Source organism: Pseudophryne corroboree, chromosome 4 (assembly GCF_028390025.1).
Source record: "Pseudophryne corroboree isolate aPseCor3 chromosome 4, aPseCor3.hap2, whole genome shotgun sequence".
Taxonomy (NCBI): domain Eukaryota; kingdom Metazoa; phylum Chordata; class Amphibia; order Anura; family Myobatrachidae; genus Pseudophryne; species Pseudophryne corroboree.
Genome location: NC_086447.1, coordinates 137,811,629 through 137,830,019, shown reverse-complemented (window position 1 = coordinate 137,830,019; position 18,391 = coordinate 137,811,629). Strand labels below are relative to the sequence as shown.

The 18,391-nt window shown below is 42.2% G+C and overlaps 1 long non-coding RNA gene across 1 annotated transcript in view; it reads right to left on the bottom strand.

The window, feature by feature from the left end:
* LOC134911174 (uncharacterized) overlaps positions 1 to 1,066 on the bottom strand; it is a 58,731-nt gene extending 57,665 nt beyond the window's left edge. The window contains exon 1 of the long non-coding RNA XR_010176383.1: positions 709 to 1,066. This is a non-coding gene — a long non-coding RNA (uncharacterized LOC134911174). The remainder of the gene's footprint in view (positions 1 to 708) is intronic.
* Between the last annotated feature and the right edge of the window lie 17,325 nt (positions 1,067 to 18,391).

Below are 18,391 nucleotides of genomic sequence, written 5' to 3'. Positions count from 1 at the left end.
GCCTATGGCAACCAATCAGCTGCTCTGTACAATTGTATAGTATGCAAATTATGGCCCTCATTCCGAGTTGTTCGCTCGGTAAAAATCTTCGCATCGCAGCGATTTTCCGCTTAATGCGCATGCGCAATGTCCGCACTGCGACTGCGCCAAGTAAATTTGCTATGCACTTAGGAATTTTACTCACGGCTTTTTCATCGTTCTGGCGATCGTAATGTGATTGACAGGAAATGGGTGTTACTGGGCGGAAACAGGCCGTTTTATGGGCGTGTGGGAAAAAACGCTACCGTTTCCGGAAAATACGCAGGAGTGGCCGGAGGAACGGAGGAGTGTCTGGGCGAACGCTGGGTGTGTTTGTGACGTCAAACCAGGAACGACAAGCACTGAATTGATCGCATATGCCGAGTAAGTCTGGAGCTACTCAGAAACTGCTACGAGGTGTGTAATCGCAATATTGCGAATACATCGGTCGCAATTTTAAGATGCTAAGATTCACTCCCAGTAGGCGGCGGCTTAGCATGAGCAAATCTGCTAAAATCCGCTTGCGAGCGAACAACTCGGAATGAGGGCCAATAATTGTTACTTCAATGCTGATTGTTTGCCATGGGCAACTTCTCCACTGGCTCATTTCTCCACACTTTTCACTGCTTCATGAATAGACCCCTAAGGTTTGTCAGCAGAGTGGGGTGTATGGGTGTAGAGAAGCAATACCTCCCCAGATATCGACAATGTCCTCAGCGTCTGTTATGGATATTGCTCCTTCTTACTATAAGTGCTCCTCTCGGTGGGTCTTTCCTCCAAGCTGCTGCCCACCGTCTGACTTATAGGATGCAGTTCCACCTCAAAGTCCACCCAGCCTGCGCTGCAAGAAAACACAGGGTTTTGCCTTACTCAGTGCAGCCCATCTCTTCAAAAGGCTGCCTCTGATCTGTCCTCTATGACAGGAGACCCATCCAGCACAGCCTGATCTCCTGCGATCCCCTCAGGACTCTTACAACAGTCTGGAAACTTGGCTTTTATCTCCTCTGCTCTAGTACCGCTCTCAAAATGGCCGTTTAACTGCCACATTTGTCCTACAGGCTGCAGCTCACTCTGCCCCTTACTTCAACTGTCACTCTCCTTTTATATGTGGCCGCTCACACTGCTGCTTGTCTGTCACTGGCCAGAAATGCATTCAATTAAATTAATTGCTTAATTAATTGAAATAAAAAAAATAATTGTTCAAGGAAATTAATTATCTTACCCCTTTTCTACCCTCTAGAAACAGGTTTGGTTATATACTATTATTAGCATAAATAATATTTATGTTAGACTAAAACAAAATGCCTGGGAGAGTTCTTTTAGTCCTGCATAGTGTAATGTGTGACCAGAGCAGTTGCTTAGCCTCCACTACAGGTACATATGCCACTATCAACCTCCACTATTCAATAACACAGTAGCCTCCGGTCTAATGTAGGGAGCATCAAGCAAGCTCTACCTGGTGTGTTGGCTAGGCTGGTGTGAAGCATAGTCATCCTCTGTGCCACTGTGAGAAGCATAATATATGCCACTAGATGAGATCAGGGACAAGAAAGACTCTTTAGTAGTTATTGTATTGCCTAGTTTGTACAGATACAGTATACTTGATTGCAGTGGTTGGTGGCTAATTATTACTTTAACTTAGAAATACAGTAGCTCAGGATATTCAAATAATGCTTTGTCCCAGGATGTACTGTTTACTAGAACCCACTATACTGTACTTTGTTCTATTTACAATAATGTCTTCCTCAGAATTATGCAGGAAGTGCAAAGATTTTTTTTAGTGGTTGGCTGCAATCTTATCCCCTTATGGTGCGTATTAGCCATTCCATTGAACGGTCAATATATCATAAAAACATAGAAACATAGAATTTGACGGCAGATAAGAACCACTTGGCCCATCTAGTCTGCCTTTTTTTTATCCTTTAGGCAATCTCAACCCTTTTTGAACCTTAACTCTTTGTAAGGATATTCATATGCCTATCCCAAGCATGTTTAAATTGCTCTACAGTCTAAGCCTCTACCACCTCTGATGGGATATCGCTTGTCCGTCGGCCAGTGTGCACCAGTGATATGTCTGTGGATGTTTCTAAAGACATATTGGGGGTCATTCCGAGTTGTTCGCTAGCTGTTTTCGGTCGCTCCGCAGCGATCAGGCAAAAAAATGGCACTTCTACGCATGCGTATGTGGCGCAATGCGCACGCACGTCGTACTATTACAACGAACGATGTAGTTTCACACAAGGTCTAGTGAAGCATTTCAGTCGCACTGCTGGCTGCAGAGTGATTGACAGGAAGAGGACGTTTCTGGGTGTCAACTGACCATTTTCAGGCATGCCAGGAAAAACGCAGGCGTGGCTGGGAGAACGCAGGGCGTGTTCTTGACGTCAAAACAGGAACTGAATAGTCTGAAGTCATCGCAAGCGCTGAGTAGGTCTGAAGCTACTCTGTAACTGCTCAAATTTTTTTTGTAGCCGCTCTGCGATCCTTTCATCCGCACTTCTGCTAAGCTAAAATACACTCCCAGAGGGCGGCGGCATAGCGTTTGCACGGCTGCTAAAAACTGCTAGCGAGCGATCAACTCAGAATGACCCCCTTTGGCACTTCATGCTGTGTGTACGGGTGGTCAGCCGACTGCCCGTACACTCGCTGCACAAGCTGGAGGTGATTGACAGCGCAACTGGGTGGGCGCATGTAAATCTAAGGAAACTTTGTTATCAACTGTGATCCACACAGGAAATATGCAGGCTGATATAAATATGAAAATCACTGATCACATCATATAGTACAAGGAAAATATATATCTATCAAGTGCTTTTTCTCTATGGTAAAAGATTAAATTTTCTCCACAAATTGGGAGCATATAGATGTCAAAATTAGTGTAAACCACTCGATTTATAAGTCAACAGAAATAACTCAGTCTACAAAAAATGATTTTTGTCTATTGTCATGAATCAAAATATGCAAAAATATAAAATATGAAAAAACAGCATATACTGTAGTCACTTCTAGAAAAAATACATTCAATATGTTCCTCTAAAAGTCAGTTTGTGAATCCACCTCTCATCTGGTTCCTCGGTTCTATGGTTGTAGCACTTTAGACCCCTCAGTGTTTTTTATACCTCAAGATAAGTCAAATGAAGGGATATCATAGTGTAAAAACGTTACATTTATTGGTAAAACCATAAAAGAATAAACATAAAAAAGGTACAGTGTAATTGATGCAGAAATTCCAATAAAGATGGATACAGTAACAAGTTGGCCACATACTGTACCTCAAAAGACCTTTTAAGGAACATATGCAGCACATAGGGGTATTTTAGCAATGGCTCACCCTATTGAGCAACATCACCTTACACTTGGAGTGGTGCTATCCTCTCCTAAATCCAGATAGGTAGTCAGCCACAATCTAGCACACCAATGTTTTTCAACCATTTGGGTCTTTATCAAGGTGTAAATGCACACCCAGTTTGTTAGTAGCAATGGACAGGGCAATGTGTATGAATAACACACTGCCCTATCCATCTGTAGATAATTATATCTGCAGATCAATTGATCTGCAGATAATACTATAAGTGTGTACCCAGCCTAAAGGTGGGTACACAATACCCAATGTTTAAATGCCAGCAGTGAATGACTGTATCATTGAATGATATAGTGTTCAACGATATAGTGTGTACACACTGAACGTTATCGTTCAACGGTAACATTCAGTGACATCTCTGCCAGCATTCCCGAACATGCAGCTCAGCCCGACATTGACGGGTTAAGTTGCATGTCAGCAAGAGCGTGCATCGTTCATCTTCACCAATATCACCCCCATACACACTAGACAATTTCAGGATAAAAATAGACGATAACGGCATAAATGTCGTTATCATTTATTTTTTAGCCAGAAATCGCCTAGCGTTATCAATCTTCCATTGCTGTCCACAGTTTTAATCTGAGCAAAGCACAGAACAACCTATAGCCAATCAGAAGATAGTATTATTCACAGAATATTTTGTGATATGAAATGATCACATTTTAGATGCAGTCAGCTGTCCACAGGTATGATTCTGCAAGTACATGGATCCACATGAAAAGGACAGCGCCATCACCAGGGCAGCTGATGAGAAGGGGACGTAGCCTAGCATGGGGCATGGCCATGCCTTCTTTTTAAAACTCAGCTCAGCGTGGAGGGCAGTGCTGGATTACTAAATAGACAGAGTAGGCACTCGCCTCTGGGCCCGCACTTTTTAGGGCCCTGTGACAAAATAATATTGATTTGATTTTGAAAGAAATCTTGAAAGAAAATTACAATCGTGCTTTATTTGTTTCAAAAAAGATAGAAAACAATTAATCGACTCAAAGAAACGAAAACATTACATTAAAGTCTCAAGAAAAAATCCTTTATTAATGCAATGCACCCATTAACAACTTAAAGTACCTAAACCACAGATATCAGATTCACATTACAGTTTCCAGATCATGTTGGTTGATAAAATTAAAAATGTATTAGGAGATCATTTGCAAGTGGGGCCCCAAAATTTCGACTGCCTATGGGAGGGATGGGGAACCTTTGGCACTCCAGCTGTTGAACTACACATACTAGCATGCCTTGCTACAGTTTTGCTATTTGGCCATGTTAAAACTGTTGCAGGGCATGCTGGGATGTGTAGTTTAACAACAGCTGGAGGGCCGAAGGTTCCCCATTCCTGGCCTATGTGCTGACACAGGGTTTAATTTGGCACTGGTAGAGGGTTGAAACCCAGGGCATTCCACCTCATCCGTGGTTGGCCTTAGCCACTAGAAAGCCCAAGTAATTAGTATCCACCCAATCTCCTTCCTGGTACGCCTAGCCCCAATATGAGGAGGAAAATAGAGGCAAGCAGAAAGCCACATGCAAGGAGTTAGATAGTGGAAGAAGCAGGCTGCGCTAGCAGCCAGTGGTGCCGAGAGAGGGAACAAATTACCCATTCCCAGGTCTGATTAAGGGGTCCAGTGAGGGCCCTAGGCCCCCTCAACCTTACCAGGCCGCAGTTCTTCTCCTCAGCCCAGCACATGCTGCTGTGTACTGGGCTGCAGTGTGGCCATGGAGGCGCTTAAAATACAATTTATTTCTAGGAGTGCATGACCATGCCTCCTGTGATTATGCCACGCCCCCTGAAAAGTATCTGGGCCCAGCCAGGCTCTTTACTGCCCTGCCAACAGCACAGAGTAGTTATGTGAGATTCATGTAAAACCGATACTGAAAGATTGTGCCATCCAACAGATTTCTCTATAAGATTAAGTTCAAGTATCTAACTTTTTTCTTTGCTACTAATCACTTGGCATCTGTTGTTAACTAAATTACACTTTGGTGCTATGAGCAATGAGTGGTTATCAGCAGCTAGGCGCAATGAATGTTATTACCTATTTTTACTAGGTGGTCACTATAGTTTACAGTATAAATTATCACCCAGCTACAGTGGAGAAATTTCTCTCCAATTTAAAAGAGAGATAATTAAAAAGGTTTATTTATAGATAAAGATGGCAGATTCACATTGTCATCACCACTCACAGTATGAAAATTGGAGGCTGATGTATAAGAATGAGGAAAACTTTTAATAATTTGGTTATTTTGCAATACTGCAAAACTTCTTAATTCAAATTCCTGAAATTAATTTGCCTTCACACCAGGAACAGAATTTTAATGAGCATTTCAAAACCAACTGAAAAAATGTATGCAAAACGAATCTGAAATTTTATTTCAGCTGCAGATGGATAAAAATTTAAATGTGTCATAAAAGCATCAATGGTGAGATTTATATATTGAAAATGCTGACAAATTACTGTTTATAGGGCACAACAATGATTAGCAATACACCAGTAAAATATAATTGGCATTTTCGCTAGATAAATGACTAATTTTCAGAAACATATATGTCATGGGCCATTAAGTTTATACATAACCATGAAGATCCTGGTTGGCAAGTGTTCTCTCAAAGGGATGGAACTGAATACCAAATCATCATTTGCTGGTATTTCATATCCGCATATTATATGATTTGTGATCTGAGCAAACTAATGACTGGCATCTTCATATACAAAGCGGGATCCTTTCTCAGAGCAGATTAACTTTCTTATTTTATAATTTGCTTTAAATAAACAATAACAGACACATACACATCTATCTATCTATCTATCTATCTATCTATCTATCTATCTATCTATCTATCTATCTATCTATCTATCTATCTATCCTCATGTGCTTTGGGTTCCTTACTTATACTATCATCTAATCTATACTCCCTTCAATGGCAATTAAGCATTGATTTCCACCACCCTGCTGATTATTTGAGTACTATGACCACTGATGCAGCAATGTTTATAAACCATTTACTTGCCTTGCATTATAAGCAATGGGTTTCTTGTCTGCTCATTTGATTATGTAATTTGCTAGGCTCTGCAGAACTCTTGTGGCACCATATAAATAAAGGATAATAATAATAATAATTATTATTATTATTATTGTTATTATTATTATTATTATTATTATATATATATATATATATATATATACATGCAAATATGTTCTCCTATATTGCGCAAAATTGTATAAGGCAAATTAAAATCCATGTATTGTTTGTTTTTGTGGTGCATATTCTCCCAAAAGACCTCATTCCAAAGGTCAGTATTTCTGTGCATTTAAACAGAATAGCAGATGCACTATGGTGAAGTACTGTTCATTTGATACTCAATTAGTTACTGAAAACAATTAAGAACCACTCACATATGAAGTTGTAATATATAAAGCTATCACAAACAGCACACTGAGAAATAGGTCCGGTCATCCCACATAAATCGGTAACTCCGGCGTCTTAATAACCAAATTTAGTAAGTATACTATTTAAGATTCACTTCCAAAATCTGCTGATATGTGGAAAAATATGGTGCTGTACAAGGAGAAAGGCATGAAAAAGTAGCAACAAATGAATTACTAAGAGATGATACATACATTCATATTAAATGTGACATTTTTATTTTTAGTATAAATTTCCAAAAACTAAAATTTTAATTCCAAAATAAAAAAGTGTGCACTGCACTTAAGAGAGTAGAAAAATTGTATAAATCTATAATTTTTTTTTTCCCCCATCAGCAAAGAGATGTAAAGGTGCGCATTGCGTTTTGTATGGCGTTTTGTATGGGTTTGTGAGGCTATTTATTTTGCAATAGTAAAGAAAAACATTTAAGGTCTTCCATGAGATTCGGTTGATTTTGAAAATCTTATTGCCACCAGAATGCCACCACAGAAACATAAACCATGATCCAACAATATTTCAAGGTAGTGGTCTTTATAAAAAAAAATATACTGTATAAAATAAAAAGCACTTCTATTATGCATTCATTAAATTAAATTGTGGTCGCAGCCATTGGGCAGGCCATTTTGCATGCTGGGCAGCCTTGCCCTGCTCTGGGCGGCCCCCAGCATCCGAAAGAAAGGATTGCAGATTTAGCAAAATCTGGAGTCTGTACTGAATAACCCCCAATATGCTGTTGCAGGTTTTATTTTCTAAAGATCTTAGCTAATTATTATAGGCTTGATTTGCATATAAAGTTGAAATTGACGTTCCTATACTTCAATGCCGGATATGCAAAGAAAATATGTTGATGACTCTGGGCCATGTGGTGTTACAAAGCCAACAGTGAAGATTTCATATCACATATTACAATTATAGTAATTGTATTTTTTCCAATTAAATGTATATCTTAAACCGCTACTCAAATCCCCAGAAATGTTGAATCCTGATATCAATTAAAAAGAATACGTTGATAATGAGATAATTGTCATTCTCATCACAAGGAAAATCCCAACTTGACCACGGAGATCAAAGACCGTTTTAATAGTAGTGAGGTCTCATATACTCATGAAATCTTAATACTTTCCATCTCTAATTGATGCCCTTTTGAGAAAATGTCAACCCGACTTTAGGGATTTAGGCTCCTGAATGACAATGAGGGATGTAATCTATGTAAGGCTGTTTGAGGTTATGAAATAAAAACATGCTAAAGAAACACCATATGACTGAATTTGAATGTACATAGAAACAATATAGATTTTATAAATTTAAATCCACATAACAGTGTGTCAAAAATGATTCATGTAGAATTTTTCTTTTTTTCTGTTTTTCAACAGCAATTTAGGTTTTCATCAACTATATACAATTTTGTTATTTTTGCACAATTTAAATTGAGTTAAATCAACAGAGAACAATTATACCAGCATAATCAATGGCTTCTTTTGATAATTATCTCATCATGTCTTTAAAGAGTAGCCCAGGGTACATAATGAAACAGCCTGTTCTGGGCATTAGGCAGTGTACACCACAACTGCAGACAGCCTGTAGCAGTAAAATTATATTTTGTTGTTTATGGTAAATTACAACTATTGTTACTAACAACCTTAAATGGAAATTCACCTAAATAAAATGGTATGAAATCAGATATGATCCACCGAAAAAATAAAGCAGCTCCTACAGTGAGTGAATTTATTTTGTGAAACTATCATATTTTTTATTTTGTCAAAGTGATTCATATAAATATTTGCCATTATCCCCAAATTGATAATTACGAGTAGTTGATGACACCAAGCATTTTCCTGAAATAATGTTACATTTATAATACACAGTAGAGGGTAGAGTAACTAAATCTTCTAGGCAAGTGGTGGTGTTTGCCATAACAACCAACAACCAATCAGATTCTGTCTAATATTTTGCAGAAACAGGATTGGCCGGCCAATTAGGCAAGCTACATAGCCGCGTACAGTGTCAATCTGTAAGAGTGCCATCTCCCGCAGCTCTGACAATGCCCGTAGCCCACTTCACTAACCTGTCAGTCTCCCCTGCTGCTACCCACCTGCCAGCACCTTCCGGTCCTGACAGGTGCTGCTGACTGATCCACTTACTGCCTGTGCCTGAATCTCTCTATGTTTGACAGTCTGCTGCTGCCAGCAGAGTCGGCCCTAGGCATAGGCAAACTAGGCAAATGCCTAGTCCATTTAAAATGCCATGGGGCATTTCAAGCCTAGGGCCAGCACAGCAAGGAACACTAGCGGTGGGACTGAGATGGTGTCCGGAAGCCGGCACCTGTCCGCTGCTGCTGCCTCCCTGCCTCTCCCATACTCATCCCATGTGTGTGGAGTATCTGCAAGGAAGCTGGACTCAAGCATCCAAGCAGAGATCACAGCATTATCATCAGGGTGAGTGCTGTGTGCAGGGAAGGGGAAGAAGTTGGTTGTGTAATAGTGTGGGGCATGTGTGTGAGGGGGCTATGTGTGTCAGCATGTGTTTAAGAGCATTAATAGTGTGGGGCATATGTGTAAGGGGTGCTATGTGTGTCAGCATGTGTTTAATGGCATTAGTAGTGTGGTACATATGTGTAAGGGGTGCTATGTGTGTCAGCAGCATGTGTCTAAGTCGAATAAATAGTCTGGGGCATATGTGTAAGGGGTGCTATGTGTGTCAGCATGTGTATAAGGGCATTAATAGTGTGGGGCATATGTGTAAGGGGCACTATGTGTGTCAGCAGCATGAGTATAAGGGCATTAATAGTGTTCACATAATTTGGTAAAACTGCCAGTATCTCAATATATGTATAATAAAACAGATTTTTAACAGAATGACCACCTGTCTTTCTTCCTTTTGTTATTATGGTTGTGTCCGTAAATGAAAAAAAAAGTAATTTTTTTTTAAAAATATAGTCTTATTCGCCTTTAGTACATCCAGGTACAACATTGATTATCCTGCACCTGATGGTCTGGTGCCTCTTTTAATCCAGACACATCAGGCACTGGGGCGGCATTAGGCTGCTGGGGGGAGTTACACTGAGGGAGGGTTCAGTTAGACTGTGGGGAAGGGGCGAGTCAGGCTTTGGGAGGAAGTCATGCTGCGGGAGGTTTAGGGTTAAGTGTTGAGTGGTGGGAGGTTTAGCCGTCGGGATGCTACTGTACCACCGATAATCTGGCAAAATGGATAATCCAGCACAGTGCTGGAACCAAGGATGTCTGATTGTTGGTGGTGTAGCTTTATATGAAATTAAAGGTACTGTATCTACTGGTTTCTGCAGAAGCCTGCTTATAGATGGAAAATATATAAGGCCTCCATTCATTATTGCAATTAACCATAAATAATTAACCTTATAACTGTAAAAGACATAACGACTCAGACAACAACAGCTTGGATTAAAAGTCACAACTTTTATTAATCATGACCAAATAAGAATCTCTCAAAGGTGGCCCAGAAGGCACCACAAGATCAGCTCTAGCCCAACTGAACAAATATGAGAATAAGGGACAACTAAAATGCCCATCCCAAAGACGCTGTGAAGGACTCACCACCTCTTACTCAAGCTCGGTCTGAGCGCCTCGCAAAAGATGCCCAGGTCCCCTCGCAGAAGTAGGACACCTGGCCTAAATTCGAAGGGGTAAGTGCCCCACAGCGACCTCTTGTGTCACATGTGGCCACTGATCTGCAGCGCCTTCTTGCCCAGCTGCGCCTTACTTGAATAATTTTATTAAAACATGAACAAATATATACTATTAACTAAATGGCTTTGGGTGGGAGGATGAGCCTTCCAAACAGCAAAATATATCAATTAAAATGGATGCCAGTATATATACTGTACTAAGCCACTCCTACTAAAGTGCAAATTGCCATGCTGTCAGACCAATAGGAAAAAAGTTACTCCTAACAACATCTACCTAGTAATAGCATCCTAAATTTAACCAATCACAAAAATATCAGTACTCTTATAAAGTCTCAGGACTATACAGCCCTTGTCTGCTTTAAGACATCCATTCATTATTGCAATTAACCATAAATAATTAACCTTATAAATGTAGAAGGAATAATGACTCAGATAACTCCTTGGATTGAAGGTCACAGCTTTTATTAATCATGATCAAATAAGAAGCTCTCAAAGGTGGCCCAGAAGCACCACAAGATGAGCTCTCGCCCAACTGAACAAATATGAAGAATGAGGGACGACTAAAATGCCCCTCCCAAAGATGCAACTGTGCTGTGAAGGACTCACCACCCCTTACGCGAGCACGGTCTAAGTGCCTTGCAAAAGGCGCCCAGGTTCCCTTGCAGAAGTAGGACACCCGGTCAAAATTCGAAGGAGTAAGTGCCCCACTGTGACCTCTTGCATCACATGTGGCTGCTGATCTGCAGTGCCTTCCTGCCACAGCAAGGTTTCCTCCATAAACCACAGCATAGCCACCTAGAATAACAACCCTTAGAACTATTCTAGAATACAAAAAATTTCCTTCAGAAAAATACCAATGCCTAAACTAGAAGGATGGATTCCGTCTGGCCTATACAAGTGCTGTGACTCTAAACCAATCATAGGATGCCTTGCCACTAAATCTCCAAAACTCTTGAAGAAGTAGGATACGGCTATATTAACTTTCTTCCTAGTCCTCTCCAAAGCCATATGTTTCCTAGCTCCTCTCCACACCCAACGGGGTACAATCTCAGACCAAACCAGCCGCACCGTCAGCCATCTTTTTCTCAAAAATGCAATATCCGCCTTTATTTTCAGTATCAAATCGATACCTTTCACCTGTCCTATATCATTACCTCCTAAGTGAATAACAACAATGCCTGGTTGATCACCTTCATGCTCGGCAGAAAACAGCAAATCTAAAAAGGCTACCCATCTAAGCCCCTTAACCCCGATCCACTTAATCCTACAATCTCCCAGCAGCAAAGAGGCCTTCTTGGCTAAATGGTGCTTCTCAACCCAATACGCAAATGAGTGGCCCACAAACCACACCATTCCAGATGAAAAATCTTGAGCTGAAACAAAACAAACAGCAGATCCACACCCAAAACCAAAAATATTGTAAATAAATGGGGAAAAAGACCTAACAAAACTAAAGGGTAGAAAAGAAACCAAAAACCCAAGTGAAGAAGAAAACTTAAAAAACCTCCCGTGGACCTTAACCTATCAGCCAATTGTAATTAAAGGCCCTCTCGAAGGAAAATTTTTAAATTGTCTTCACACCCTCGATTCCTGAGTACAATATTCAAGACCCGAGCAGTAAACAATGTTTTTGGGTTATTAGTAATAAACAAAACTATAACTTATCACAGCGAACATATGACTTATAAGCACCTGACTTCCACCTGCCAACCTGTTGAGTGGCTTGCTGCCGCACACGTTGCCGCACCAATTCTAAAGGAACGGGTGCCATAATCTTCTGCTTTCAAACCTAAATGAACTACACATTGCTTGAAAACTGCTGAAAATGTTAATTTTGTGAGCGGGGAAGCATCCTTATGCACTAGCCATTGAACTCCATTCGCAGGGCGCAATTTAGCACAGTCTGCCATCTATGGGCCTACAGAAGAAATAGCATGGGGTTTTAACTTACACCAATGCCCCTTGCCCATCTGGTACATTTTGGAATTTTGTATTTTACATAATACAGCTATATCTCTGACCAAAACATTCTTTGCTAATAATCCAGATGTAATTGATTTTTTGCTAGAAGCCACCAGCTCACTAATTGGGAATGCTTCAAAATAGGCAAAGGAAAATGACACTCTTAACAACTGAACCTCATAGCAAGACAAGGCTATGGCAACAATAACTGCAGAAAGATTTTGCAACATGACTAGATCCACGGGCTTTCTGGAATCTACACCACTATAAGACCCTTCAGCGTGACCTTTCAGAGATTTGGACAATATAAAGAATTTTGTAGGATCGTAATGACTGCGCAATCTTGAAAAGAATGAGATACCTGCTAGAGCTGCCGACATGGCAGCCTTGGACCTACCCCACAGGTAATGCGCCCAAACAAACTCCAGGAGGCATTGATGTAGAGACTTACCCTCCTGCTTAAACTGTGACAAAAATGACTCCCAATCACGCCAAGCTGCAGAATAAAACCTCAAAGTTTGCCGGTGCCAATGAGTTTTGTGCCAGCCCTTCTATGCCTGCCCAATAATCTGCCAGACGTAAGAAGGGCAGATTAAACTCTCTGCACTAGCACTTGGAGCCAGGAGACAAAACTTTGAAAAATTGAATTGCAATAAAGCATCCGCTATTGAATTTTTCATGCCTGGAACATGCCTTGCTCTAAAACCTATATTAGCCTGCAAACATCTTAACACCAAATGCCTCAAAAGAAGCAAAGCCTGAGGACAGGATGACCTATAGTTATTAATTGCTTGTACTACTCCCGAGTTATTTCACCAAAAAAACAATATTTTGGTTAACTAACCTGCTGATCCATAATTCAACTACTACTACTATTATTGGAAACAGTTCAAGCAACAAAAGATTAGTGGTGAATCCGGCCTGGCACTACTCTATAGGCCATGCTGCAACACACCATTCACCACATAGATAAGCCCCAAAAGCCGATGAACCTCCTGCATCAGTGAAAAGCTGAAGCTCCACATTATTCACTGCTTCGCTAGGCCAAATCCTCTCTAATTTAAATTCAGCTGAGAACGATGCCCAGGTTTGAAGATCGTCTTTGATTTGCTTGGACAATCGAACATGGTAATGGGACTTTGTGACACCTGCAGTTGCAAGTACTAGCTTTCTACAGAAAACCCGACCCATCGGGATAATCCTACAAGTGTAATTGAGTGAGCCCAAGAATGATTGCACCATTCGTAACTTAACTTTCTTAGCAACTGAACAACCCTTGATCAAATCCAAATGCTTTTGGACTTTATCCTGGGGAAGTCTGCAACAGCCCTCTTCAGCATCTATCTCTATGCCTAAATAAGACAAATGTGAACAGGGGCCCTCTGTTTTATCCTGAGCAATTGGGACACCTAAGACCTGGAACAAGGCTTGAGCTGAAAAAAGGATATAACCACACTTGAACCTATAAACAAGAAATCGACCAAATAATGCGCTATGCCAACATGGCCCGTGCCTACCTGGATACACCATTGTAAAAATGAACTAAATTTCTCGAAATAGGAACAAGAAACTAAACACCTCATCGGCAAGCATTTATCTACATAAAATTGCCCATTCAATTTAAAACCCATAAATCGCATTGCTTCTGGATGTAATGGCAGGAGCCGAAAGGTTGATTCTATATCCAGCTTTGCCATTAAAGCACCTTTACCAACACTCCGCACCAGGGCTAGTGCTTCATCAAAAGACTGACAACAAAATTGCTCAGGAATTGGGTTATTCACTGATGCTCCGTGAGGGTAAGAGAGGTGCTGTATCAATATGTATTTCCCAGGAACTTTCTTGGGAACTATTCCAATGGGGGAAACACATAAATCCTCTAGCGGAGGTGAAGAAAAAGGGCCACACATACGACCTAAACTAATCTCTGCTTCGACTGTTTGCATAACCACCTCTGGAAATTCCCGGGCTGAATGGAGACTCCTAGTTATTATAACTTTCAAAGGAACAGTAATCAGTTATCTAAAACCATGCATGCTTAAAACCATCTAACAAAAATTAGGTGTCTTCCTGCAAAAGATACCAGCCCAAACACTCCTCCAGCACAATTACCGTAATCGGAGAATCTGCTTTAAGAAGCATCACTTTTGAGGTCACGCTCACTTCCTGAATCCCCTTCCATAGTTTTATACTCCTAGGCTGGGTGCCCGCCCCCCCCGCAGATATAACAGAAGTGTCAAAATCGACACCCCGCTTCCATAAAGCACAGGAAGTCATTAAAAGCAAAGCATTTCCCTCTTACTGACCCCACTGCAACTTTACCTGATGTGCTGCGTTTACGGCGAAAACTCTCCCGTACTGATTTGTCTTGGTTAGTTACTTCTAAAAACACCTCAACATCCTTGAAACCCAACGCCAAAACAAGTCTCCCATCATGCCTACGATGAAACTTTTCACCGTATTCTCTACATGCAGTACCCTTTTTCTTAGCATACATATCATGCGCCAAATATATATACTTGACAACATAAATATGCTCTTCAGTTCTTGACTTTAAGTAGCAAGCCGAAAAAAATAACACCCCCTTTAACCAATTATCATAGCTCCTGTAAGCCTCTTCCCCTGTACCCCCTGATTTCTGTGCGTTCTCAAATTCCTTCTTTGTATCCTCCATCATAACAAAAAAATCCTCAAATTTACTTTTGCAAACTTTTTCTTTAATCTTCTTCCTCAATGCCCTGGTGATTGCAGTGTTTGTGCAATGAACAACATCATCTCGCAAATCGGCTTTATCTGAATCAGACTCCTTAGCCTAACTGCTTTTCTTGGGCTGCCTCTTGGCTATTCTACGCTCAAAAAGCTTTGCTATCTTTTTAGGCTTTTGCGACGCGCCAGAGGAAGAATCACTGCTACCAGAAGAAGACACAGAGGAAGAATAACAATCTGTGAGGGGTATATTCTCACCAACCCCTGAAGTGCTCAGAACTTTGGAATACCCCATTGATATCGGAACTGCTGAAGCACATTGCTGACTCTCCAAACTCCAAACTTGGTTCCTGAATAGTAACTGAAATCGACCAGCTTGGCTGTAAACCTGTATCTGAGGAATTAATAGTGTTACTAACAGTTTGATAAGATAATATCGAAACAGGTGGAGAAGAGCTGGGAGGAGGAAGAGGAGTGGGGGTCGACACCTCAGGGGGAATGGGAGGGGGTACTGACACCAGTGAAGGTGCCTGTGGTAACCGGTTACCTGAAAAACGTGGATGAACTAGATTTGGCACAGGTGAAGAATAATACTGCCACCACGCAGGGGGTGTCTGGTATAAATTTGGAAATTGAAACAGTAACTGAGGAAGGGCAGGGAATGAGTGGGCTGGAAAACCCACAGGTGTCCAATAAGGGAAACTAATCTGCCCTACTGGGGATGATTAACCCGGATTTGTCGTGGTGTTTTGGGGCTGACTTACTGTTGTAAAAATCCCATATGGCCAAGCAGTTTGTGTAGTTACAAATTGTGGTGGCATGTTAAATGGAGTAAAATACCCTACACTATATTGAGAACTCCCAGGGAAGGCCACAGGAGACTGCATGGTCGACACACTGCTGACAAAAGCTGTCCTTGTGATAGCCTGAGTACCCCATGCTGCTGAAGTAGGCGCTGGGAAACTAAATGCTTCTGAATAATTTACCCTTACTGAGGGTGTCTGCAAAGGCTGTTCCTCAACTATATAATTTTCTGAAAAACCTGTACCTTGCCGGTCACCAGATACCCCAGCCTGTAATAAAGGTTGCTCCCTGCTAACTTCAGAGGCAAATCTCACAGGGGGAGCCAGCGCAAGCTGCACTCCCTGTCTAGGCTCATTTGAATACCCCTTCCCAATTTCTTCAACTAAAATGTCCGTCGGCCCTGCCAATGCAGGTGCCACTTCCCCCCTGTCCTCTTGAGCCCAAGAGGACTGCTGACTGCCCCCTAACTCACCAGGCATCCCAGGGGATGCCAAGTCCCCACTGGGAGCACCTGGTGTTATGCTGTTACACTGTGTGTGGGCAGACTGCGGGCAGATGCGGGTCACGGAAGTGGATCTCTGGCCAGGGCACTGTAGTCTGAGCAGACACAGGTGGCCTGGCCGTCACAGGAGCTGACAGACGGGGGTGACGGAGAGCCGGCGGCAACGCCGCTAGCAGCGGCGGGTCACGCGGGGGGACACTGGTCGGGGCACTGCACACTGTGCAGAAGCAGATTGCCTGGCCTGAATAGTAAAGCCAGCTGAGGGGGAGTTGGGGGAGCAGAGAAGGATGCCTCCATGGGTGCAAGAAGACATGGGTCACGGGGGATAGGCGCCGACTAGGTCACTGCGCGCTGAACAGGAGCAAGCGGACTGGCCGGGACAGGAGCCAGCTGAGGGGGAGAGGAGAAGGATGCCTCCGTGGCCGCGATAAGACGTGGGTCACGGGGAGTAGGCACTGGCCAGGTCACTGCATGCTGCACAGGAGCAGGCGGCCCAGCCGGGATAGAAACCAGAGCTGGCTGAGGGGGAGCGGAGGTGGCCGGAGCAGACACCGCAGGGAGGGATGCAGAGTCAATCTGCAAGGAGGAGCTGAAGCCAAAGCTACATTGACTCCCTGCCGCTGCCTACCCAAGGTAGGGGAGGTGAGGGGGTGAGCAGCATCAGCTAAACGGTGGGCGGGGGGTGCTTTAACCTCCTAGGACAGGGCAAGTTACAACAAGGGAGGAAAAAGGGGACAATAATCTGAGAGAAGAAATTAAAATGTGTAAGATAGAGATGTTAGAAGTTGAAAAGGAAGTAATAAGAAGAAAGGAAAATGCAGATACAGTGTAGGATAGCTAAAGAAATAGGATCATTTAACACAATTGTTTCTGAGGGGAGCTCAGAACAGCACAGACTACTCAGCCTTCCAAACAGCAAAAGATATCAATTAAAATGGATGCCAGTATATATACACTGTACTAAGCCAGTCCTACTAAAATGCAACTTGCCATGCTGTCAAACCAATAGGAAAAACCTTTACTACTACCAACATCTACCTAGTAACAGATTCCTAAAATTAACCAATCACAAAAATATCAGGACTCTTATTTAGTCTCAGACCTATGCAGCCCTCGCCTGCTTTTAGCGCTTAGCCTCACTTGTTTAAACAGTTATATCACAGCCTCCATTAGCCACTATGGGATTCAAGCTGAGAGACATTATTATTTGGTTGTAATCACATCAATACTCTTAGAAAAAGCCCATGGTGGGGAAAAGTACGTTAGAGAGAGTTGCTGGGGCAGAGGTGGGAAATTGGGGGGTGCGATGGGGGCGTGGCGGGGGCGTGATCACGGCTGCTTTGTGATGTCACATGCAGCAGCCACGATAGGGAACATGGCAGCGGGCCTTCTGCGATGAAGCAGAAATTGTGATCGCATTGCAATTTCTGCTTCATCAATGGGGGGAGGTGGCAGTAAGCATGCTGGGCGGCCTTGCCCTGCGATGGGCGGACTCCAGCTTGCGATCCAAAGGATTGCAAATTCTGCTAATTAGCAGAATTTGCGCTCCTTACTGAATTAGGCCCATAGTGTGAAATTGGTTTCCCTTAATCGGTTAGCATTATTTTAACTTAATAGGTGTGTGCTCACAGACACACCAGGGTACTTGAGGCTTTTGAATTCCCTCTTTTTATACAGATTATATTATATATATTTTATGTGCAGTATTATAAGCACCTATATAAATAGGATATTTCCATTAATAATGTGCTGCATATGTGTATAGGGTATTATGTGTATAAGGACACTAATAAAAGTTGGCATAATGTGTAAGCAGTGGCATAACTACCGTTGGTGCAGGGGGTGCAGCAGCTATGGGGCCCCCTGGCTGCTTCCAGGGCCCGCTGATCCCCCTGCACCCAGTCATGGGCTGCTTATAAGGCCCGCCACTCCCCATTCAACTACCACTGTTGAGCA